The sequence below is a fragment of the Macaca nemestrina genome, chromosome 13 (assembly GCF_043159975.1).
Source record: "Macaca nemestrina isolate mMacNem1 chromosome 13, mMacNem.hap1, whole genome shotgun sequence".
Taxonomy (NCBI): domain Eukaryota; kingdom Metazoa; phylum Chordata; class Mammalia; order Primates; family Cercopithecidae; genus Macaca; species Macaca nemestrina.
The window spans coordinates 117,434,229-117,458,480 of NC_092137.1; the positions used below are offsets into that span (position 1 = coordinate 117,434,229).

Consider the following 24,252-nt stretch of genomic DNA (forward strand, 5'->3'; position numbering starts at 1 on the left):
CCAGCCTCCCGAGTAGCTGAGACTACTGGCATGCACCACCACGCCCAGCTAATTTTTGTATTTTTACTAGAGACGGGGTTTCACCATGTTGGCCAGGATGGTCTCAGTCTCCTGACCTCACGATCTGTCTGCCTCGGCCTCCCAAAGTGCTGGGATTACAGGCAGGAGCCACCGTGTCCGGCCGAGAGGTTTTCACCTGTTGCCGAGGCTGGTCTCAAACTCCTGGACTCAAGCAATCTGTCTCTCTTGACCTCCCAAACTGCTAGGATTACAAGCCGACGTTTATTCTTTATGCCAGGGGCCTAAATAGTAAAAATGGGGAGAAATGAGAGAAAGCCTGATGTAGCCAGGATCCCCACATACAATAAAAAGAGCTCTTTTGCTATACATTGGCATCACTATTACAAAAATGTGATTTTTTGGCCGGGCGCGGTGGCTCAAGCCTGTAATCCCAGCACTTTGGGAGGCCGAGACGGGTGGATCACGAGGTCAGGAGATCGAGACCATCCTGGCTAACACGGTGAAACCCTGTCTCTACTAAGAAATACAAAAAACTAGCCGGGCGAGGTGGCGGGCGCCTGTAGTCCCAGCTACTCGGGAGGCTGAGGCGGGAGAATGGGGTGAACCCGGGAGGCGGAGCTTGCAGTGAGCTGAGATCCGGCCACTGCACTCCAGCCTGGGCGACAGAGCGAGACTCCCTCTCAAAAAAAAAAAAAAATGTGATTTTTTGATAAAACAAACAAAACATGGCTATCTATTTTGAAATTCACAACCTAAATTAAAGATAAAATACAATGTAAAAAGGATATATTCTTCCAATACATGAGAATTTTAATTTCCAAACAAACATATAATGATGGTTCTCATAATTTGACATTAGGAAATCATTAACAACATATGAGGAAGAGCAGTACTAATTCTGGTAGACATTATTTTCTTCCAAATAGCTTTATTTTGTAAAAAGAACAATCAGCTATATATACAGGTGAGAATTGTGAGAAATAAAAATATAATTTGTTATTACATTGTAACTATCTTTTTTTTTCTTTTTTTTTTTTTTAGAGAGTCTCACTCTGTTGCCCAGGCGAGAGTGCATGGGTGTGATCTCTGTTCACCACAACTTCTGCCTCCCAGGTTCAAGTGATTCTTGTGCCTCGGCCTCTCGAGTAGCTGGGATTACAGGTGTGCGCCAACACACCTGGCTAATTTTTGTATTTTTAATAGTGATGGGGTATCACTACATTGCCCAGGCTGGTCTTCAACTCTAGACCTCAGGTGATCCACCTGCCTCAGCCTCCCAAAGTGCTGGGATTACAGGCGTGAGCCACCAAACCCGGCCCATTGTAACTATTTTAAGAAATCTTTGTAGAGTTCAATTCTTTTCCAAAGTCCCTTTATAATGATTTCATGCAAGTTTAAAATAGGCAATTTTTCTGAGGGCTCATAAAAAAGCGTCCTGAGACTTTTGTGCATTTTTCATAGTTGATCCTTTTGAAGTAGTTAGGTTAAGTAACCAGTACATATCTGTAATCCCAGCACTTTGGGAGGCTGAGGAGGGTGGATCACCTGAGGTTGGGAGTTCAAGACCAGCCTGGCCAACATGGTGAAACCCCATCTCTACTACAAATACAAAAAATTAGGCGCAGCACGCACCTCTAGTCCCAGCTCCTCGGGAGGCTGAGGCATAAGAATCGCTTGAACCTGGGAGGCACAGGTTGCAAGCCAAGATAGTACCACTGTACTCCAGTTTTGGCTACAGAGAGAGACTCTGTCTCAAAAAAAAGAAAAAGTAACCAGTGCGAGTGCGTCCTTCACATCTTGTTTCATCTATTATGTGATTTAAAATCATAAACTACTGAAAATAAAAACTGCCATGATCTAAAAGCTGTCAAATGGTTCTGGGTGTAAAGATAAGTGGACGCAGGCAGTGAGAAATCTTTTAAGCATTCTTCAATCTGGTGAAATTACAGCTAAATAAGTTTTTCAATGTGAAAAAGATACTTAAATAATTTTTATTCAAGTAAAATTCACAGAAGAGAAAATTAACCATTTTGAAGTGTACAGTTCAGTAGCATTTGGTACATTCACAATATTGTGCAGCCAAAAACATTCTTTTTAAAGCACCTTTATTTTCACAGATCATTGAGCACAGTTATTCACCAAATATTAATACATGATTTCTCTAAAGACTTCAATCGTTTCAGCTAAAAGAGGCCAAATATCAAACAGCTATCTAACAGTGACAATTATTTGTCTTTTCTGAGGCTGACAAAGATTTTCAACTCTTTTCAGTAGAAAAAGTCAACAGAAATCAAAGATGCTGTTAATGTTGCTGAGAAAAAGACTCATGCTCTCATTACGCACTTGAAAAAGTCAGGAAAGCTCAATGACCTACAGGGTGGGTAATGTCCCACAGGCTTTCTGAGAGGGAACAGTCAGAATTTCCAGAGTAAATTTGATAGGTTTTAGTCATTTTAAATGACTTTAGCAGTAATGATTACATGCTGGCATTTGTATTTGTTAGTACTGTATGGTTTGGTCTTGCAATTCTTTGGTTAATTAGCAACTTTAAATATAACACTCAAATATCTGGAAAAGCTGGCCGGGCGCGATGGCTCATGCCTGTAATCCCAACACTTTGTGGGGGCCGAGGTGGGAGGATCACCTGAGGTCAGGAGTTCGAGACCAGCCTGGCCAACATGAGAAAACCCCACCTCTACTAAAAATGCGAAAATTAGGCCGGGCGCGGTGGCTCAAGCCTGTAATCCCAGCACTTTGGGAGGCCGAGATGGGCGGATCACAAGGTCAGGAGATCGAGACCATCCTGGCTAACAGGGTGAAACCCCATCTCTACTAAAAAATACAAAAAACTAGCCGGGCGAGGTGGCGGGCGCCTGTAGTCCCAGCTACTCGGGAGGCTGAGGCAGGAGAATGGCGTGAACCCGGGAGGCGGAGCTTGCAGTGAGCTGAGATCCGGCCACTGCACTCCAGCCTGGGCGACAGAGCGAGACTCTGTCTCAAAAAAGAAAAAAAAAAAAAAAAGTTAACCAGGTGTGGTGGCAGGTGCCTGTAATCCCATCTACTCAGGAGGGTGGGGCAGGAGAACCACTTGAACCCAGGAGGCAGAGGTTGCAGTCAGCTGAGATTGCACCATCGCACTCCAGCTTGGGTGACAAGAGCAAAACTCTGTTTCCAAAAAAAAAAAAGAAAAGAATAAAGCTAGTTAAATGGTTCATTTGAAGGTAAACATTCTTAAACACTTACTAGATTTCACTTATTTAAAAAGTTCAATTTCTCCCTTCCTACATTTGGAGCTCTCACCAGTGCCTCCTTCTGGTAGAATCTAACAGTAAGTCTGCTGGCAAGAGAGCCTGGGACACCCAGATCCTACACCCAAGAGATTTTGCAAACTCCCAGCCTTTACACCACAGAGCCAAGTAGAAAGGACCCACTGTGGCTGTAGGAGACAATCGGCCAATAACGGGCACAACCCACAGCTTTGACTACTCAGCACCCGCACCCTTCAAGGCACAGTCAGCTAAAAGAGCTAACAAGCCCAACGCTCTGCCTTACAAGATGCAGTTATACTTTGCAGAAATAAAGATACTCTCACTTTCCCCCTGAAAACAGGAAACCAAACGTCCCATCAGCCACTGTATCCTCCTCTGGGTAATATTAGTTCCTGCCTCAGTATTCTATAAACTGAAGACCAAATTGAAAAGTTAACCATCACCCGCACTGGTATCAGGGGAGACCATCTCTTTGGCCACCTCTCCATCCAGGAAGCTGGGTCTAAGATTTCCTTGTAGGCCAGGCGGCGTGGCTCACGCCTGTAATCCCAGCACTTTGGGAGGCTGAGGCGGGCAGATCACAAGGTCAGGAGATTGAGACCATCCTGGCTAACACGGTGAAACCCCGTCTCTACCAAGAATACAAAAAAACATTAGCCGGGCGTGGTGGCGGGCTCCTGTAGTCCCAGCTACTTGGGAAGCTGAGGCAGGAGAATGGTGTGAACCAGGGAGGTGGAGCTTGCAGTAAGCGGAGATCGCGCCACTGCACTCCAGCCTGGGCGACAGAGCGAGACTCCATCTCAAACAAAAAACAGATTTCCTTGTTGTCTTTCAGAGCTGTTCCACAGCTGTGCCCTCCAGCTGATGCCAGCATTTTATAAGCTAAGCCCAAGTTTTGTTTGGGCTTCTCCTCAATGAACAGATCATAGAAAACTCCCCATAAGAATGGAAAATTCCCCATGAGAACTAGGTTATGTGGACCCTAACACATCATCTCACAACCCTTAGAGGCTTCCTGATCTAAATCATGGGGAAATAAATGACATTTATTTTTCATCTAAGTGCTTGCACCATTGGGCTCTTACATAGTTATTGTAACGAAGCAGGTTCAGAAATCATAGCTTTACATCAGCTGGAAAAAGGGAGACTAATTCAGGAATTTCCTTAAAACACCCAGAGCCTACCTGAGAAGTAATGAGAACCCAAATGAGCGCCTACAGAAGGAGCAGGATTGAAAAAAAGAAAAAAAAAAGCGTCAGGAAAACCAAAACAGCACAGAATTAGACTTGGAGAAAATTAGACCTTCTTTCCCATCCCTATCCATTCATTCATTGCTTCTTTTTTTATCTTAGTTTTTAAACACATTTATTCATGTATTCTGACATTTATCAAGCATCTACTTTATGCCAAATGCACAGTAGATGCAGTTGTGAGCCAAACAAAGCCATGCCCTCAAGGAGCCTCTATCGCAGCAGAATGTGCCGTGTTTAGCAGACCTGCCACTAACTAGCCATGTGGTTACTCAGAACTTTCTGCGCCTCAGTTTTCTCACCTGTAAAATGGGTCAACATGGTGCCTCAGGCTGTTATGAGGATTAAATGAGTTCATGCATATAAAGTGCTTAGAACAGGGCCTGCCACATCATAAGCACAGAGGAAATGTGAGTTTGCCTTACGTTCTATTTTCTATCCACAATTTCTCACAGAAAGAGAGAAAATGTGAGGAGGGAATCAGTAGCTATTAGGAGGCAAGGAAGCCAACATCTTCATGTTAGAGACATGGACAAGGAAGCCCAGGCACCACAGGGTATAAGTGGTGGTATGCAGATCATCTGAGGCCAGGCTGGGCTTTCTGAGGAGTGGTTTGGGAGATCCTAGCGTGGCACCGCTGAGTCTGGCAGATTGACTATATGTGCTAACCTTGTCACTCCCTACCTATGTAATTCTGGGCAAGCTTTATTTACCCTTGGGCAGGAGAAGGAGGAAGATCTTGAGAGCTGAAGTTCCTGGCTTCTGAAGGGCAGAAACAGAGCAACTCGGTTTACACTGGAGCACAGGGAGGTTCTGGGCCCCTGCGTGACTCTTCAGCAGTTTCCAGTTTTGTGCTGCTCCAGTTCAGGTTCTGAGAGTTACTTACCCAACCTTTGGCTGAAAGAAAAGGAAGCGCTTGAGTGCTATTCATCAAGACTGGTCCTGTGTGGAAGACTATTTCCACAGAGCAAAACAGTCACGCTCGTACCAGAAGAGAAGGAAATAGGCCTGGCCAGGAACGCCTAGCAGACACCCACTGCACTCAGCTCACTGGCCTGGTCTGGCCGGGCGGGGGTGGGGAGACTTGCAAATGTGCTGAACAAGGGCTGCATTCTCCCACTGATCTCAGAGTAGGTTCAGAGAGCAGGGCTCTGAGTCTGGGGGGGCAGCCCAGCCCTCCTCAGCTTGGTCAGTCTCTGCTTCCAGGCCAACTACTCTAGGAGTATCTATTTCTCAGTCAGATGGAAGGCAAATTGGGTCTGCAGACATATATTTGCTAATGATGTTTTGCTGATTTCCAAATGCATAAGCCTATGCAGTGGCTACAGCAATGGTGCGGAAACTCTCAACTACCATCAGCCTCTCCCGCCCTCTGGACTCTGATGCAAAGGTTCTATGTCCGTTCAAGTCCTCCAAGAAGCAGACACCAAGATGGAATGAATAGGGCAAGGGTTTTATTATGCCTGTGAGAGATAACAGAGAGGAAGCTGGGAAAGGTTGAGAGCAACATTAGACCCCATGCAAGTCTGGCTTGAGTGAAGGAGAAAGGGAAGAAAGACTAGCTGGAGGTGTCCTAGACCCTTATGTGAACTAAAGAAGCTTCCACAAGGCCAAAGGAGAGCCCTCAAGACAAAGCTGGCCATCAGAAGTCGTCCCCATCTTCCAGAAACTGCCTTAGGATGCCTGGCTAAAGTGTCCAGTCCTTGACTTAGAGCAGTCAGCAGCCCTGGTCATTTACGCCCCTGTAGTTTGAGGTCCATAAGATGCATTCTATGAACACAGCAAGTTCAAAGTCACTTAACCTCAAGGGTGTATTCTGCCCAGAAGTAGGAAATTCTGAGAATTCAGGCCTGTAGACTACAAATATTCATATAACCTATAAACGATTATTGATTTCATTTTATGCCTTCCTTATGGGGTCTCTGCTGTTTTTGTTTTTTGTTTGTTTCTGTCTTGAGAGAAGCACCTATCTTTTGCTAAAATACAAGATATTTATGAATAGGAACTCTAGGTTCTATATTTCTTGACTTCAGCCTTAGCAATGTAGAGAGGTGGTTTCTGGAAGAAGTATAATTACAGAAAATTGCCTCTGATCCTGATGCTGATGCCCAGCTGTGCAGCTTAGAACTTGTTTTATTAACTTGCCCATGAGTTACTAGGCCTCCCATGAACTGAATTCACACGGCTGGTTTATACAACATCATCATAATTGATTAATGTTAAAAGCAGATAAAATCTTTGTAGCGCACCGCAATTGTGGCCTTGATGTTACACGTGTTAGATTTTCAGGCAGCCAGATTATAACTCAAGATTGCAAGATAAGCATGGCGACATAAGAAAGAGGGTGGAGGGCTTTTATGCATCTCCTCTGTGGCATAGGCCAGGCAGGGTGAGCTTCTGTAGGCAAGGGGAGAGGGATGCAAGGTTCTGGGGCCTTCTCTCTGGCAGGTGCTGACAGAGTACTGACTCAGCCTTAGTAATAACACTGCTTCTCTCCTTCTAATGCCTCCTTCTGCAGTTAACGAGAACTTTGATCTTGCTGCACAGTTCATTCAAGTATTCAATACGTATTTGTTAAGTATGAGTATGGTTAATTGTCGGGGTATTGGGAACACAGTGATGAATAAGGTATGAGCCTACTTTTCATTTGCAGCAATAATGTGAAATATCCAGATGGCGGACTAGATTGTATCCCAGGGAGACCCCACCACCTGCTTCCTCTAATTCATGGGGGTAATGGCACCAGTGGTTTTTACTGCACATTCTGGAATTTAGACTCAGTAGAGTTCTCACAGGTCTTCAGAAATCCATTTACCCATTTCTGGTGGACTCCTTGTCTCATTCCCAGCAGCTGTTTTGCTCCTTCCCTTATTCTCTAATCCCAACACTTGCCCCATCTTAGTGTCTGGCGACCTCACTTCCTATTCTTTTGAGAAGAGAAGAGTCACTTGCCCAGAACGATTTCAGCTTCCTGTCTCTGCATGTCAAAAATGTCTGTGTCCACACTGACTCTCTCATCCTTCTCCCCGTGTCAAAAAAGGAAATACACTTCCTTCCTCCCAGGGTTACCTCTGTAATCAACCCCACCCTTTTAGCTCATTTTGCAAACTTGTTCCCACAACCACTTCCTCTACTCTGCAGCCTCAATCTTCCCTTACCCCTGGTTCCTTCTTTTCAGCTGACAAACATCCCTGTCTGCCACTCCCCAAAAAAGAAAACACTTCCCTCAACCCTTCTACTTCTTGGAATTACTGATCTTGCTTCTTCCCAAACAACTTAAAGTGGTCTACGCTTATGGCCCCCAACACTTAGGCCAATACCAAGACTCTGCAGCACATGACATTGTTCCCATTGCTTTCTGAGCCTGTCCTGCCCTGGGTGCCATAAAGCTGTAGTCTTTAGGGTCTTCTCTGAACATCTATCTGCCATTGTCAGTGGTTCCTCTTCATTTCCTTGCCCTTTCCAACCACCACTTCTTCTCTCCCCGCCCAACACCATAGTTCTCTCCTGGCTAAGAATCTCTTTTGTTTTTTGTCTCCCCTGCTGAGTGTCTCAGCCCTCATGGCTCCATAATCATCTCTGTGCTGTTGCTTCTCAAATTAGGATTGTGAAAGTTTACCTTTCTCTCAAATTGCTGACCTACATTGCCTGTGCAGCAGACTTGGATGTCTTGCCAAGCACCTCAAGCCAAATTCATCATCTTCCCACCAAACCGGTTCTTCCTGCTGCCTTACCTGGCTTAGTTTTTGCATCATCATTATTTTCAGGCATCCTTCTTTTCCTTTGTGCATATTTGAGCAGTTTTCAGGACCTGTAAGTGTTGCCTCCATCATCTCTCCTTATATGCTGTCATTCCTTTCAGATCCCTTTCAGGCCACCACTCTGATTCAATGCCTCATTGTTGGGTTTTTATTATTTATATAGCATTCTAGTTAGTCTCCTTCCACTAGTCTTTTCCTCTTTAGGTGCCTTCTCCTCGATGATATGAGGTATATCTTTCATTTTTATTTTATTTTATTTGTTTATTTATTTTTGAGACAGAGTCTTACTCTGTTGCCCTGGCTGGAGTGTAGTGGCACAATCTCGACTCACTGCAACCTCCACCTCCCAGGTTCAAGAGATTCTCCTGCCTCAGCCTCCCAAGTAGCTGGGATTACAGTTGCCCACTACCACACCCAGTTAATTTGTATTTTTAGTAGAAATGGGATTTCATCATGTTGGCCAGGCTGGTCTTGAACTGCTGACCTCAGGTGATCCACCCACCTTGGCCTCCCAAAGTGCTGGGATTACAGGTGTGAGCCACTGCATCCAGCCAAGGTACATCTTTTACATCACAGTAGAACCATGTCATTTCCTGGTATTAAAAAAAAAAGTCAGTATTATCTACCAAATGGAAGAAAAACTCCGTGGTATAGAATCCTAGTCCTTTGTAGTATGGCCTCAAATGCCTTCTGACCTTGCCTTACTTGATTTAACCTGTATACCCTATTTTTCATTCAAAATTTAACTAGTCTCAAACACAACCCCCATTTTCCCACTTCCAAACCTTGGCTTATTTTGTGTCCTATCTCAAATGCCTTTCCTTTTCACCCTGCCTACCCCATTGAAATCTTAACTATCATTTAAAGTTGACTTCAGGCCGGGCGCGGTGGCTCAAGCCTGTAATCCCAGCACTTTGGGAGGCCGAGGCGGGCGGATCACAAGGTCAGGAGATCGAGACCACAGTGAAACCCCGTCTCTACTAAAAATACAAAAAATTAGCCGGGCGCGGTGGCAGGCGCCTGTAGTCCCAGCTACTCAGGAGGCTGAGGCAGGAGAATGGCGTGAACCCAGGAGGCGGAGCTTGCAGTGAGCCGAGATCGCGCCACTGCACTCCAGCCTGGGCAACAGCGTGAGACTCCGTCTCAAAAAAAAAAAAAAAAAAAAAAAAAAAAATAAAGTTGACTTCAAATTCACTACTTCCATGAAACAGTGCCCAATTTTTCCATGTGGAAGCTCTCTCACTGTTTGGAGCATCTTGTGGTTCTTACTACAATTTACCTAATAACAAGACACACTAAAATGAAGGTCTTATCTCTGCTAGTCATTTGTAAATAAGCTTATGTCAGATTTCTCTTTGCAACTCCTCATACAGTATGGTATGTCCTCATACCATACTTATCTCCTCATACAGTATGGTATGCATCTCCTCATACTCCAAGTATGGCATACATCATTAAGCACACTGTTCAATTCAGCTGAAGTTTTTTTTCATTTTATAGCAAGGCTGTTTAGGTAGGGTCAACAGTAGATTGATGTACGTTCTGGAACAAGCTCCTTATCTCATGGCAGATTATTACCAAACAGTTCATTGACTGGCACCAGACCACAGTTCACACGTTAAGTAGTATTGCCTTAGGAACAGTACCTTTCGGCCGGGCGCGGTGGCTCAAGCCTGTAATCCCAGCACTTTGGGAGGCCGAGACGGGCGGATCACTAGGTCAGGAGATCGAGACCATCCTGGCTAACATGGTGAAACCCCGTCTCTACTAAAAAATACAAAAAACTAGCCGGGCGAGGTGGCGGGTGCCTGTAGTCCCAGCTACTCAGGAGGCTGAGACAGGAGAATGGCCCGAACCCGGGAGGCGGAGCTTGCAGTGAGCTGAGATCCGGCCACTGCACTCTAGCCTGGGCGACAGAGCGAGATTCCGTCTCAAAAAAAAAAAAAAAAAAAAAAAAAAGGAACAGTACCTTTCAATAGATTTTTTTAAAAAGACATATTTTAGGTTCACAACAAAATTGAGCAAAAGGTGCAGAGAGTTCCCATATCCCCTCTGCCTCAGGACACAGGCCTCCCCAACTAAACATCTCCCACTAGAGTGGAACATTTGTGACAGTTGATGAGCCCACATTGACACATCATTATCACCCAAAGTCCACAGTTTACATTAGGATTCACTCTTGGTGTTATATATTCTAAGAGTTTGAACAAATGTATAATGACATATTTCTACCACTGTAGTATCATACAGAATATTTTCACTGTCCTAAAAGTCCTCTGTGTTCCACCTATTCTTCCTTCTCCCTAACCCCAGCAACCACTGGCCTTTTTATTGTCTCCCTGATTTTGCCTTTTCAAGAATATCTTATAGTTAGAATAATACAGTAGATAGTCTTTTCAGATTGGTTTCTTTTATTTAGCAACATGCACTTAACATAGCCTCTATGTCCCTTCATGACTTAAGAGCTCAGTCTCATAATATTCCATTATCTGGATGTATCACAATTTACTTATCCATTCACCTGCTGAAGGACAATTTGGTTGCTTCCAAGTTTTGACAATTATTCATAAAGCTGTTTGCTATAAACATCCATATGCAGGTTTTTGTGTGGACATAAGTTTTCAACATCTTTGGGTAAATACCAAAGAGCACAATTGCCAGATCATATGGTAAGAGAATGTTGAGACAAGAAAGAGGAAGAAAAAGAACTTAATAGAAATAAGAGCCAAAAACTTCCCAATTGGATGAAAAACATTATTCTACAGTTCCAAGGAGCTAAACAAAATTCCAAGTAGGATAAACTCATAGAGATTTACATCTAGACATACTATAATCAAACTGTTGGAAAACAAAGAGAGGATCTTGAAAACAGCAACTGAATCTTGAAAGCAGTAAAGAGAAGTGACTTATCACATACAAGTGATCCTCAATAAGATTAACAGCTAATTTCTCATCAAAAACCATGGAGGCCAAAAGACAGTGGGAATGACATGTTCAAAATACTGGAACAACTACAAAAAAGACTGATAACCAAGAATTCTATGCCAGCAAAACTATACTTCAAAAATGTAGGAGAAATTAAGACACTCCCAGAAGAACAAAAAAATAGGAGAATTTGTTGCTAGAAAATCTGTGCTTGTATTTAGAAATACTCAAAAGGATGCTTCAGACTGAAATGAAAAAACACCAGATAGTAACTCTAATCCATACAAAAAAATAAAGAACACTGGTGAAGTTAACTACAGAGGTGTATATAACAGACAGTTTAACTGTATTTTTTGTTTGTAACTCTTTTATTCTCCTGATGTGTATATATATACACACATCAGGAGATGTATATACAAAAAAATGTATATTTGTATATTTGTATATACATCAGGAGATGTATATACAAAATATATATATATATATTTGAGATGGAGTCTCACTGAGTCGCCCAGGCTGGAGTGAAGTGGTGCCATCTCTGCTCACTGCAGGCTCCGCCCCCCGGGTTCATGCCAGTCTCCTGCCTCAGCCTCCCAAGTAGCTGGGACTACAGGTACCCGCCACCACACCTGGCTAATTTTTTTGTATTTTTAGTAGAGACGGGGTTTCACAGTGTTCGCCAGGATGGTCTCAATCTCCTGACCTCATGATCCACCTACCTTGGCCTCCCAAAGTGCTGGGATTACAGGCGTGAACCACCACAACCGGCCTTCTCCTGATAGATTTTTAAATAACCATATAAACCATTATATATAAAATTACATTGATGGGCTTATAATGTATAAAGATATAACTTGTATGACATAAGAGCAAAAAGGACAGTGAAGGAAACAAAACTATATAAAAGCAAAGTTTGTATTATTTTGAAATTTAGCTGGCATTATTGACAACTAGATGGATATAAGTACTTGCAATCCTTAGGGCAATTAGTAAGAATATAACTCATACAGATAGATAACAAGAAAAATGACAAGTGAATTAATGTTATAAACTAGAAATATCTACCTAACACAAAAGAAAGCAGAACCAGAAGAAACAAGAAAAACAAGACATATAGAAATAGAAAATAAACAGCAAATTGGCAGATGTGAATCCTACTTTTTCAGTAATTACATTAAATGTAAATTTAAAAGGTGGATATTTCTTCCTTTAGTTCTGTTGGGTTTTGCTCCACGTATGTTGAAGGGGTGGCCTGCCCCTCCACACCTGTGAGTGTTTCTCGTTAGGTGGAACGAGAGACTTGAGAAAAGAAATGAGACACAGAGACAAAGTATAGAGAAAGAAAAAGTGGGCCCAGGGGACCGGTGCTCAGCATAGAGAGGACCCACGCTGGCACCGGTCTTTGAGTTCCCTCAGTATTTATTGATTCATTGATCATTATCTTTACCATCTTAGAAAAAGGGAAGTGGCAGGATAATAGGATCATCGTAGGGAGAAGGTCAGCAGTAAGACATATAAATAAAGATCTCTGTGACATGAATAGGTTTAAGGAAAAGTGCTGTGCATTGATATGCATATGCAAACATCTCCATAAACCTTTTTAGTGCATAAAGAGCAGCATTGCACTAGCAAGTCCCACCTTCAGCCCTAAGGTGGTTTTCTCCTTTCTCAGTAAACAGAACATACAATCGAGTTTTATACCGAGATGTTCCATTGCCCAGGGACGGGCAGGAGACAGATACTTTTCTCTATCTCAACAGCCAAGAGGCCTTCTTTCCTCTTGTACTAGTCCTCCTCAGTACAGACCCTTCACGGGAGTCAGGCTGGGGGACGATCAGGTCTTTCCCCTCCCACGAGGCCATGTTTCAGACTATCACATGGGGAGAAACCTTGGACAATACCTAGCTTTCCTAGGCAGAGGTCCCTGCGACCTTTGGCAGTGTATCCATCCTTGGGTACTTGAGATTGAGAGAATGGTGATGACTTTTAACCAGCAAGCTGCCTTCAGGCACTTGTTTAACGAAGCAAACCCTGCACAGCCCAAAATCCGTTAAACCTTGAGTCACCATAGCACATGTCTCTTGCAAGGACAAGGTTGGGGGTAGGGTCACAGATTAACAGCATCTCAAATACAGAACAAAATGGAGTCTCTTATGTCTACTTCTTTCTATATAGACACAGTAACAGTCTGATCTCTCTTTCTTTTCCCCACAGTATGTTGAGACTTTGTTGTTGCTAATTAGTCAACAATAATAATTGAAGACTTTACCAGGCATGGTGGCTCTTGCCTGTAATCCCAGCACTTTGGAAGGCTGAGGTGGGTGGATCACTTGAGGTCAGGAGTTCAAGACCTGTTATGCCCAGACCGTTTATTCCCCGAAGAAGACCACCAGAGTCCAGAGTCAAAGCTAAGCAGCAAGGATCTTTATTACAGGTTCGAACCTGGAGCTCTCACTTGCTCGTGAAACGAGACGGGCAGGAGAGCTCCCCCACTGAGCTCTGAACAATGTTATATAGTCTAAGGAAAGTAGGCATAGAATCATTATACAAATTAGAGGTATGATTGGCTGGAGTTTGAACAAAGCGATTTGGCAAACTATGATTGGTTCCTGCCATTTCTGATATTTTGGTTCAAACTTTGAGGCGGGAGAGCAGGTTTATGGCAGCAAGAGTTTATCTTACTTAAACACGTCTTGTGACCTTGCCTCAGAACTTACAAAATCTCTGGTATGTGCAAAACAAAATCTCTGGTACGTGCAGAAAACCAGGTACTCACAGAACTTACGAAATCTCTGGTATGTGCAAAGATTAGAGAGCAGAACAAGGGTGTAGCGGGTGGGGGGCGGGTACACATCTATCTTTGTGTCCTTTCATTTCTCCCTTCTCATAAGTAACTGGATGTCCAATCTTGGATTTCCAGAGTCTTATAATATAGCCTCACTTTCTGGGTGCAGGAGAGGCTGGTGATGGCTACGGAGGACCATTAGTTGGATGGTATCAAACCTTTCTCTGACAAATTGTAAAATTTTATTTACCACACAGGGGCCTATAGTGAATAGAAGTAGTAAAGACATTAGGGGGCCTAAAAGGGGTGCCGGAAGGGAAAACATTGAAGAACTCCACCAATTGTTAGCGGCTGTAGTGAATTGTTGCTTTTTCATTTCTAAGCTTAGTTCGTGTAGGCGTTGGACTCTCTCCTCAACTAACCCTGACTCATTTATATAGAAACAGCATTCTTCTTTGAGGAACATACAGGTACCTCCTTTCTCAGCCGTGAGTAAGTCTAAGGCTCTGCGGTTTTGAAGGGTGACCTGTGCTAGGGAGGTGAGCTGCCGCTGAAGGGAGGCTAGGGAATAGGCGGAGTCTTCCATAGCAACAGAGAATTGTTGTAACAGCTTGTCGTTTTCTATCATGGAGTGTTGTAGGGCCCCTCCTGCTAACCCCGCTGCGACGACAGAGGTGGTTAAGGATATTCCGGCAATTAGTGGTAGAAAAACTGCTCGTCTATGTCGCGCAGTTTTAGTTGGGGCGGTCCCTGCCCAGCCTATGAACTCTGCCGGGGTTAGCAGTGTCAGTCGGGGAACTAGGGTAACAGGGATACACAACTGTCCGTCAGAGATGCTTTTGGACAGAGTTTTTAACAGAGTCATATTACACCAGAAGAACACACCAGGGGGAGCATATATGGGACTATTAGGGTATGTAGCCGATTGGTTACAGAGGCTGTTGCTAAATGCCGAATAACAATAGGGGTATTTCTTTTGGTATGGGTCACGGTACAGGGCCACATCGGGTATCGTGACTATCGATGAGTTAAAACCTGTATAGTTTGTGGGAGGGGAGGATAGAGGAACAGCCGTTAATGGTGGTCTTCCTAGGGTTGCACACATAAAACAAGAGGACAGGTCGCCTAAACCAGTGAGGTTGGCGAATGCTAGCCCTTCCCGTAATAGAGTTAGCCAGGAGAAGGGCTGCAAGTCTTGTGATAGCTTGGTTTCTTGCCTGTGGATTTGTGTGTGGATTAAGGGTTGAATCTGGACTAGACTTCTCCACAGATATAAATGGCTACTGGGCCAGGTACTAGTTGATGAGTAATATACTCCCCCATGTTGTGGGGTTGTCCACCGAGAGTCCCATGGGTCTCTAATTATCCAAGTGTAAGTGACGGGAGACTCAGTTTTGTAAAAATACCACCCTTGTCGTTCTCTCCAGTATCGGACAGAGTGCGTCTTACAGTAGCTATATGGGCAACCTGCACTCTGGTGCCACCAATAATTTTTATAATTATATTCAGTTTGATCATATTCAAAACAGATCATGGGTATTGCTGGTTGGGCAATCTGGAACCTAGTGAAATTGAGGTAAACTATAGTATTACACCCTGAGGGGGGGCAGTCTGCGCTAGCTAGCAGTTTACCCGCTTGGGGGGTTTCCCCGGGGTGAGTTTTGTTCTCATAGAGCCAGAACCTCCAGACATAGGGATTAGACGGCGCAGCAGTGAGGAGAGTCAGATGCATAAGGCATAAAAGCATAGGTAAGCTAGACATGGTTACGGCTATGGGGATGACAGCGCAGGGTTAGCTTTAAGGGATTGTTCTTAGCTTTGTCTACAGTCCATGTAACCGGTGCTCCAGACGGCCCGAGAAGGTCGGATGTTGGGTCCACTGGTTTGACGTGTGTGTAGTGGATCCACGAAGCGATGCCTTCTACTTTGAGAGCGGTGGGAGTAGTCAGGAGTACTTGCAGTGGTCCTTTCCACCTGGGTTGAAGAGTTTCTTGCCGGTGGCGCTTGACTAGGACCCAGTCTCCCGACTGGAACGGATGAAGCGTCGGCGGAGGTCCTGCCTCGTACAGTTCTCGTAGTCTGGGCCAAATTTCCTGGTGAATTTTCTGTAAGGCTTGTAAGGAGAACAGGAGCTCAGAGACATTTTCAGTTTCAGGTTTGAGTAAGTCATCTTTTAGACTGGGGACCAGGGGTGGGGGTCTGCCATACATGATTTCATATGGTGTGAGGCCTAGTCTGTAAGGGGTATTTCGGGCCCGGAACAGAGCGTAGGGGAGAAGTACTACCCAATTAGCGCCAGTCTCCATGGTCAATTTAGTTAAGGTCTCCTTCAGAGTCCGATTCATCCTTTCTACCTGTCCTGAGCTTTGGGGCCCATAAGCACAATGTAATTTCCAATTTGCCCCCAGAATGGAAGCCAAATCCTGACTTACCTTAGCAACGAAGGCTGGTCCATTGTCTGACCCTATTTGGACGGGAAAGCCATACCTGGGGAGGATTTCTTCCAAAATTTTCTTTGCTACAACCTGAGCAGTTTCTCTCTTAGTTGGGAATGCTTCTGTCCATCCTGAAAAAGTATCTACAAAGACAAGTAAGTACGGATACCCATATTTTCCAGGCTTTATCTCAGTAAAGTCTATTTCCCAATAGATACCAGGCCTAGTTCCTCTACACCTAATTCCTGCGGTGGTCTGGGTTTGGGGGCAAGCGTTGTTTAGTTGGCAGGCTTTGCAATTTGTTGTGACATCGCTGGCCAGTTCAGCTATGCGCCTGATTCTAAACTTGGCGTGCCTGATTAAGTCCATCATTCGCCGGGCACCCAGGTGGGTTGTCCGGTGGATGTGTTCCAACACCTGCCGTCCTAATTTTTCTGGTAGGATGGTTTGGTCATTTATATCAGTCCACCACCCATTTTTAACCTGTTTTAGGGGAAGCGTGTTCATCCATTCGCGATCCTGTTCGGTATAGTCGGGAAAACATGGCAAATTTCGCGGGCCAGGATCGGGGAGCTGGAGCGCGAGGAGCTGACTGGGAGCTTTTGCTATGCTCCTTGCGGTTTGGTCAGCTAAGAAGTTGCCTCGAGCAATTGGCGTAGTTGGTTTCTGATGCCCAGGGCAATGTACGATAGCCAATTTCTTTGGTTTCCACAAAGCAGTTAATAGAGCTAGGATCTCTTGTTTGTTTTTTATTTCTTTGCCTTCGGCTGTTAATAGCCCCCTTTCTCTGTAGATGGCCCCATGTATGTGCGCAGTAGCAAAAGCATAGCGGCTATCCGTGTATACTGTTAGTTTTTTCTCTGCCCCTAGGGTGAGGGCCTGTGTAAGGGCTATCCGTTCGGCTCTTTGGGCCGATGTCCCTGGAGGCAAGGGTTCCGCCCAGATTACCTCAGTCTCTGACGTTACAGCCGCTCCTGCATACCGCTGGCCTTGGTGGACATAGCTGCTGCCATCAGTGAACGAGGTGAGTTCTGTGTCGGGGAGCGGACGATCTTGCAGGTCCTCCCGCACCCCATGCACCTGAGCCAGTATCTCAGTGCACTCATGGGACGGGGCGTCCAAGTCTGGATTTGGCAGCAGTGAAGCAGGGTTTAAAGAGGTTGGGGGCAGAAAAGTTATTCTGAGGGGGTTTAACAGCAGTCCTTGATAGTGGGTGAGCCGGGCGTTACTCATCCATCGGTCCGGCGGCTGCCGGAGGATGCCTTCAATGGCATGCGGGGTTATAACGTGCAACTCTTGCCCCATGATAAGTTTATCAGCGTCTCGGACCATTAGGGCAGTCGCCGCGATTATCCGGAGGCAGGGTGGCCAGCCAGCAGCCACTGAATCTAATTTTTTTGACAAATAGGCAACTGGCCTCTGCCAGGGGCCTAGGTACTGTGTTAACACGGCTTTTGCAACACCCTTACTTTCATCCACGTATAAGTGGAAGGGCTTGGAGACATCAGGGAGCCCCAGCGCGGGGGCTGATAACAAGGCAGTTTTGATTTGCTGAAAGGCCAGCTCAGCCTCTTCCGTCCAATTGAAGGGCTGCCATTCCTTTGTTGCCTGGTATAGGGGCTTGGCTAACTCAGCAAATCCGGGTATCCATAACCTACAGAACCCTGCCGACCCCAGGAATTCTCTCACTTGCCGTGTTGACTGGGGTCTAGGGATGCGTAGGACTGTTTCCTTTCGGGCTTTGGTTAGCCAGCGTTGCCCCCCTTTTAATAGGTACCCCAGATAAGTTACCTCCGACTTGCAGATCTGAGCCTTTGTTGCTGAGGCTCAGTAGCCTAGCTCCCCCAGAGTCTTCAGGAGGTCCTCAGTCCCTCGAACACAAGTTTCCGGGGACCTGGCCGCTATTGAGAGATCATCAACATATTGCAAAAGAGTTATTTCAGGGTGTTGCCGCCGGTACTCACCCAGATCTTCATGAAGGGCTTCATCGAACAGGGTTGGCGAGTTCTTGAACCCTTGTGGCAGTCTGGTCCATGTTAGCTGACCGTTGATGCCCCTCTCAGGATCCGTCCATTGAAATGCAAAGAGTTCTTGACTTTTGGGAGCCAGAGGAAGGCTGAAGAAAGCGTCTTTTAGATCAAGAACGGTATACCACTGTTTTTTGGGATGTAAGGCACTCAGAAGGGTGTATGGATTGGGCACAGTGGGATGTATGTCCATGACCCTTTTATTAACTTCTCTTAAATCCTGTACTGGCCTGTAGTCCGTACTGTTGGGTTTACGAACAGGTAACAGTGGAATATTCCAGGATGAGTGGCAAGCCCGTAGGACTCCCTGGTCTAGGAGTCGGCGGATATGGGGCGTAATTCCTTCTCTTGCCTCCAGGGGCATAGGATATTGCCGAACCCGAACCGGGTCCGTCCCTGGCTTAACTTCCACAAATATGGCAGGTCGATGTTTAGCTAGCCCCAAGCCCCCAGTTTCTGCCCACGCTTCAGGGAAATGCTGGAGCCAAGAGTCAATTCCCTGATCGGGGGGCTTTTGCTCTTGATGGAGTCGGTACTCATCTTCTAAGGTGACAGTCAGGATAGATATTGGCCTGTTTTGGGAATCAGTTATCTTGGGCCCTTCTGGCTCAAAGTGGATTTGGGCCCCCATCTTTGTCAGCAAGTCCCTCCCTAGTAGAGGGCAGGGGCTCTCTGGGATGACTAGGAAGGAATGGGAGACTTTTCCCGTTCCTAAGTCTACAGTCCTCTGGGTTGTCCAGGGGTATTTTTTGATGCCTGTGGCCCCGTGCACCCAGGATGTTTTCTTAGACATTTTTCCAATTGGTTTGGTTAGGACTGAGCGTTCCGCCCCAGTATCGACCAAGAAGCGAACTGGGGACCCCTCCACTTGCAAAGTTACCCTGGGTTCGGGGAGGGGGTCCGAACCCCGTCCTCCCTAGTCAGAGTCCTGGGTAACGAGTACGGAGGTAGGGTTAGCTGGTCTCTGTTTCTTTGGGCAGTCTTTAATCCAGTGGCCACGTTCCTTGCAATAAGCACACTGATCTTTTTCTAATCCTTGCCTAGGGCCTTGCTTTTTCTGCTTTCTGTTTTGGCCATTTCCTGCCTGGGGGAAAGCTGCTACTAAGACTTTGGTCATTTCTTTGGTTGCCTTGAACTGTTTTTCTTCTGGAGTATCCCTATTATTATAAACTCGCTGGGCCATCTGAAGGAGGTCCTGAATCTGCTTTCCCTCTAAACCTTCTAATTTCTGGAGTTTTCTTTTAATATCTGGTGTTGCCTGGTTTACAAAGGACATTACTACCGCTGCCTGATTTTCCGGTGCTTCCGGGTCCATAGGGGTAAACTGTCTGAAGGCTTCCATTAATCTCTCTAAATACACAGCAGGGCTTTCTGTCTTACCTTGTAACACAGAATATACTTTAGCCAAATTGGTGGGCTTGCGAGCTGCAGCCCGGAGACCCGCCATTAGAGTCTGGCGATAAATAAGCAGTCGTCCCCTACCTTCTGCCGTGTTGTAGTCCCATCTGGGCCGGGTCAAAGGGAAAGCCGCATTAATGAGGTCAGGATTTGCAGTTGGCTGGCCGTCATCTCCTGGAACCAGTTTTCTGGCCTCAACTTGGATTCTTTCCCGCTCCTCCGTTGTGAACAGGATTCGGAGGAGCTGTTCACAGTCATCCCAGGTCGGCTGGTGAGTAAACATGACACTGTCTAACAACGAGGTTAGATCTTTGGGATTATCTGAGAACCGAGCACTTTGGGACTTCCAATTGTATAAATCACTGGTGGAAAAAGGCCAATACATGAGACGGGAGAGCCCGGTATCATCGAGCGATCCTATTTCTCTGAGAGGCAGGGCTACAGTGGAGTCAGGGAGTCGGGAAGCTTGGTCCCGCAGTACGCGGCCTCGTGTTCGGCCGGCCGGCCCCCCCAGGTTACTTTCGCTCTCGGCTGCTTCCGCTTCTCGGTTTCCCTCTACGGAAGCACCACCCTGGGGGACTGGGTCCTGCGGGATAAGGTGCGGATATGGTGGGGGAAATGTGGGTTCTAACGTTAGGGGGTCCTGGCTGTCCGGCAGCACAGGGGCCGAGGGAGCAGAGGGAGTCTTTTGTCTTGTAGGTCGCGTTACTAGGACTTTGCAGGGCTCAGGGATGAATGGAGTTATCCAGGGTGGTGGGTTTTCCACAAGATCCTGCCACACTAGAATATAAGGAATTTGATCAGGATGTCCTGACTGCCCTGGCAGGAAAATCTTAGTTTTTACCTTAGTAATAATAGAGAGACAGAAAGTTCCTTCGGAGGGCCACCCTACGCCGAAAGACGGCCACTCCAAACGCCAGAAAGTAACTAGCTTTCCCTTCTTTAGTTCTATGCTTAAGTTACGCCCCCGAGCCTTCACATCCTTAAAATTGGTAACAAGGAGTGAGAGCGGCGTGCTCTGGTTGTTGCCCATCTTTGGACTGCTCCTACAAAGAGAAGGGGGGACGAAAATGAGTGTGAAGCAGAGGGGAGTATCCGACAGGTCCGGTCCTGGAAGGGGAAGAAAAGGTTTTATGTTTCGTTTTGGGCTTACACTTAACACTTAACAATAACGGACAGACAGTAATAACGATGAGCATTCGCGAGCGCGTGTCGGACTTCCGACCGGAGTCAGACGGGGCAACCAAGGATGGAGGCCCCCAGATGGGCACTGGGGAACGTCTCCCACCAGTCCCGAGTGGCTGTCTTCTAGCGCGTCCGCCAAGACCGTGCCACTTACAGAACAGACCAATACAGATTACAGATTACGGATTTCGCGAAATTTCAGGGAGACAGACAGAGACAAAGACAGAGACAGTGACAAAGCCGGCTTACCTACAGATTAAGATCCGTTGACTTGGGGGTCTGGTGGGCTTGGGGGAAATCCCGGACGAGCCCCCATTTGTTATGCCCAGACCGTTTATTCCCCGAAGAAGACCACCAGAGTCCAGAGTCAAAGCTAAGCAGCAAGGATCTTTATTACAGGTTCGAACCTGGAGCTCTCACTTGCTCGTGAAACGAGACGGGCAGGAGAGCTCCCCCACTGAGCTCTGAACAATGTTATATAGTCTAAGGAAAGTAGGCATAGAATCATTATACAAATTAGAGGTATGATTGGCTGGAGTTTGAACAAAGCGATTTGGCAAACTATGATTGGTTCCTGCCATTTCTGATATTTTGGTTCAAACTTTGAGGCGGGAGAGCAGGTTTATGGCAGCAAGAGTTTATCTTACTTAAACACGTCTTGTGACCTTGCCTCAGAACTTACAAAATCTCTGGTATGTGCAAAACAAAATCTCTGGTACGTGCAGAAAACCAGGTACTCACAGAACTTACGAAATCTCTGGTATGTGCAAAGATTAGAGAGCAGAACAAGGGTGTAGCGGGTGGGGGGCAGGTACACATCTATCTTTGTGTCCTTTCAGACCAGCCTGGCCAACATGGTGAAACCCCATCTCTACTACAAATACAAAAATTAGCTGGGCACAGTGGCACGTGCCTGTAATCCCAGCTACTCGGGAGGCTGAGGCAGGAGAATCACTTGAAACTGGGAGGCAGAGGTTGTGGTGAGCCAAGATTGTGCTACAGAACTCCAGCCTGGGTGACAGAGCGAGATTCTGTCTTGAAAAAAATAATAATAATAATTGAAGACTTCAATACCCCACTTTAAATAATGAGAAAAACAGCTTAACAGAAGATCAACAAGGAAACAGAAGACTGGAATAACACTGTAAACCAACTAGATCTAACAGGTGTCTGTAGAACACTGCACGCAGCAACAGCAGAGTACACATTCTTCTCCAGCGCACATGGAATGTTCCCCAGAATAGATTGTATGTTACCTCACAAAACAATTGAATTTTAAATTCAAATAGATTTAAAAGTATTAAAATTATATAAACTATGTTCTCCAACCACAATGAAATTAAATGAGGGCCAGAAATGGTGGCTCACGCCTGAAATCCCAGCACTTTGGGAGGCCGAGGCGGGTGGATCACTTGAGGTCAGGAGTTGGAGACCAGCCTGGCTAAAATGGTGAAACCTCATCTCTACTAAAAAAAATACCAAAAAATTAGCCCGGTGTGGTGGCGTGTGCCTGTAATTCCAGCTACACAGGAGGCTGAGGCACAAGAATCACTTGAATCCTGGAGGCAGAGACTGCAGTGAGCTGAGATCATGCCACTGCACTCCAGCCTGGGTGACAGAGTGAGACTCCATCTCAAAAAACAAAACAAAACAAAACAAAAATTAGAAATCTACAAGAAAAAGTAGTTTGGGAAATTCACAAATATGTTAAAATTTTAAAAACTCATTCCTAAATAATCAATGCATCGAAGAATAAAAAACAAGGAAAGTTAGACAGTACTTTGAGATGAATTAAAATGAAAAAAATTCCAAAACTTCTGAGATACAGCTAAAGCAGTACCTAAAGAGAAATTTATAGCAGTAAATACCTTTTTTAAAAAGAATATCTGAAATCAGTACCTTGACCTTTCACCTTAAAAAACTAGCAAAAGAAAAGCAAACCAAACCCAGAACAAGCAGAAGACCATAACAAAACCTAGAGCAGAAATAAACTAAATAGAGAATAGAAAAAAAAAAAAATAGAGGAAATCAATTAAAACAAAAGTTGGCTCTTTGAAAAGATGAACAAAATTGACAGACCTTTATTTGACTGTCCAAGAATTTAGTAGACTGTTCAAGAAGAAAGAGAGAGAACTCACTATTAAATCAGGAATGAAAGAGGGGACATCGGCCAGGCGCAGTTGCTCACGCCTGTAATCCCGGCACTTTGGGAGGACGAGGTGGGTGGATTACCTGAGGTCAGGAATTCAAGACCTGCCTGATCAACATGGTGAAACCCCATCTCTACTAAAATACAAAATTGACAGGGCGTGGTGGCGCATGCCTGTAATCCCAGTTACTTGGGAGGCTGAGGCTGCAAAATCACTTGAACTTGGGAGGCGAAGGTTGCCATGAGCCAAGATGGTGCCATTGCACTCCAGCCTGGGCAACAAGAGTAAAACTCTGTCTCAAAAAAAACAAAAAAGGGGGGCAGGGGGACATCACTACTAACCTTACAGAAATAAAAAGGATTATAAGTGAATATTATGAGTAATTATGTGCCAACAAATTAGATAACCTAGGTGAAACAAATTCTTAGACAAATATAACACAGTTGTCTACATAACGGAGCTATATTTATTTACCTGTTCATAAATAGGTATTTACAAAGATTAACTGAAAACTATGGAAAGAGATAGCTGCATTTTGAATATTGGCAGATAAGTCTGTCACATGTCTTCTTTTTTTTTTATTTTGTTTGTAGAGCTCTACAGCTACAACTGATTATATAAGATGAATGAAGTACAGTTGAATAATACTGGCTTTTCTTTGAAATAACCTCAGAAGAGTGGCACATTATATGAGTATAAAAGAATATGTTACATGTTTCCAGGAGAGAAGCGCAATCCACAAACTTGAGGAAATGGAAGAATTTCTCACTGTGGTGGGCTATCATGACATAACAGGCTCTGCCAAGACAAGCTATAGTCACTGCATGACCTGGTGCTAGGAGTGTACTAAAGAGCTTATAAATTGCAGCCTGCACCTACGGGTAATACCGTAGCCCCTGTTTATGGGTTTTCCAAAACCATTGACAAATCTGTGTATTTATGGAGTTTGCAGGATGTCGTAGCCTGCTTTTTCCACAAGGATAAGAAAGGGTTAATACAAATGTTTTGGTAAATATGTAACCTCATAATTTTTCATCCTCTGGTAA

General features: G+C 45.1%; 1 protein-coding gene across 1 annotated transcript in view; it reads left to right on the forward strand.

Moving 5' to 3' along the window:
• Nucleotides 1-24,252, forward strand: part of LOC105490112 (cellular repressor of E1A stimulated genes 2) — an 81,247-nt gene that overhangs the window by 55,346 nt on the left and 1,649 nt on the right. The window lies entirely within an intron of this gene.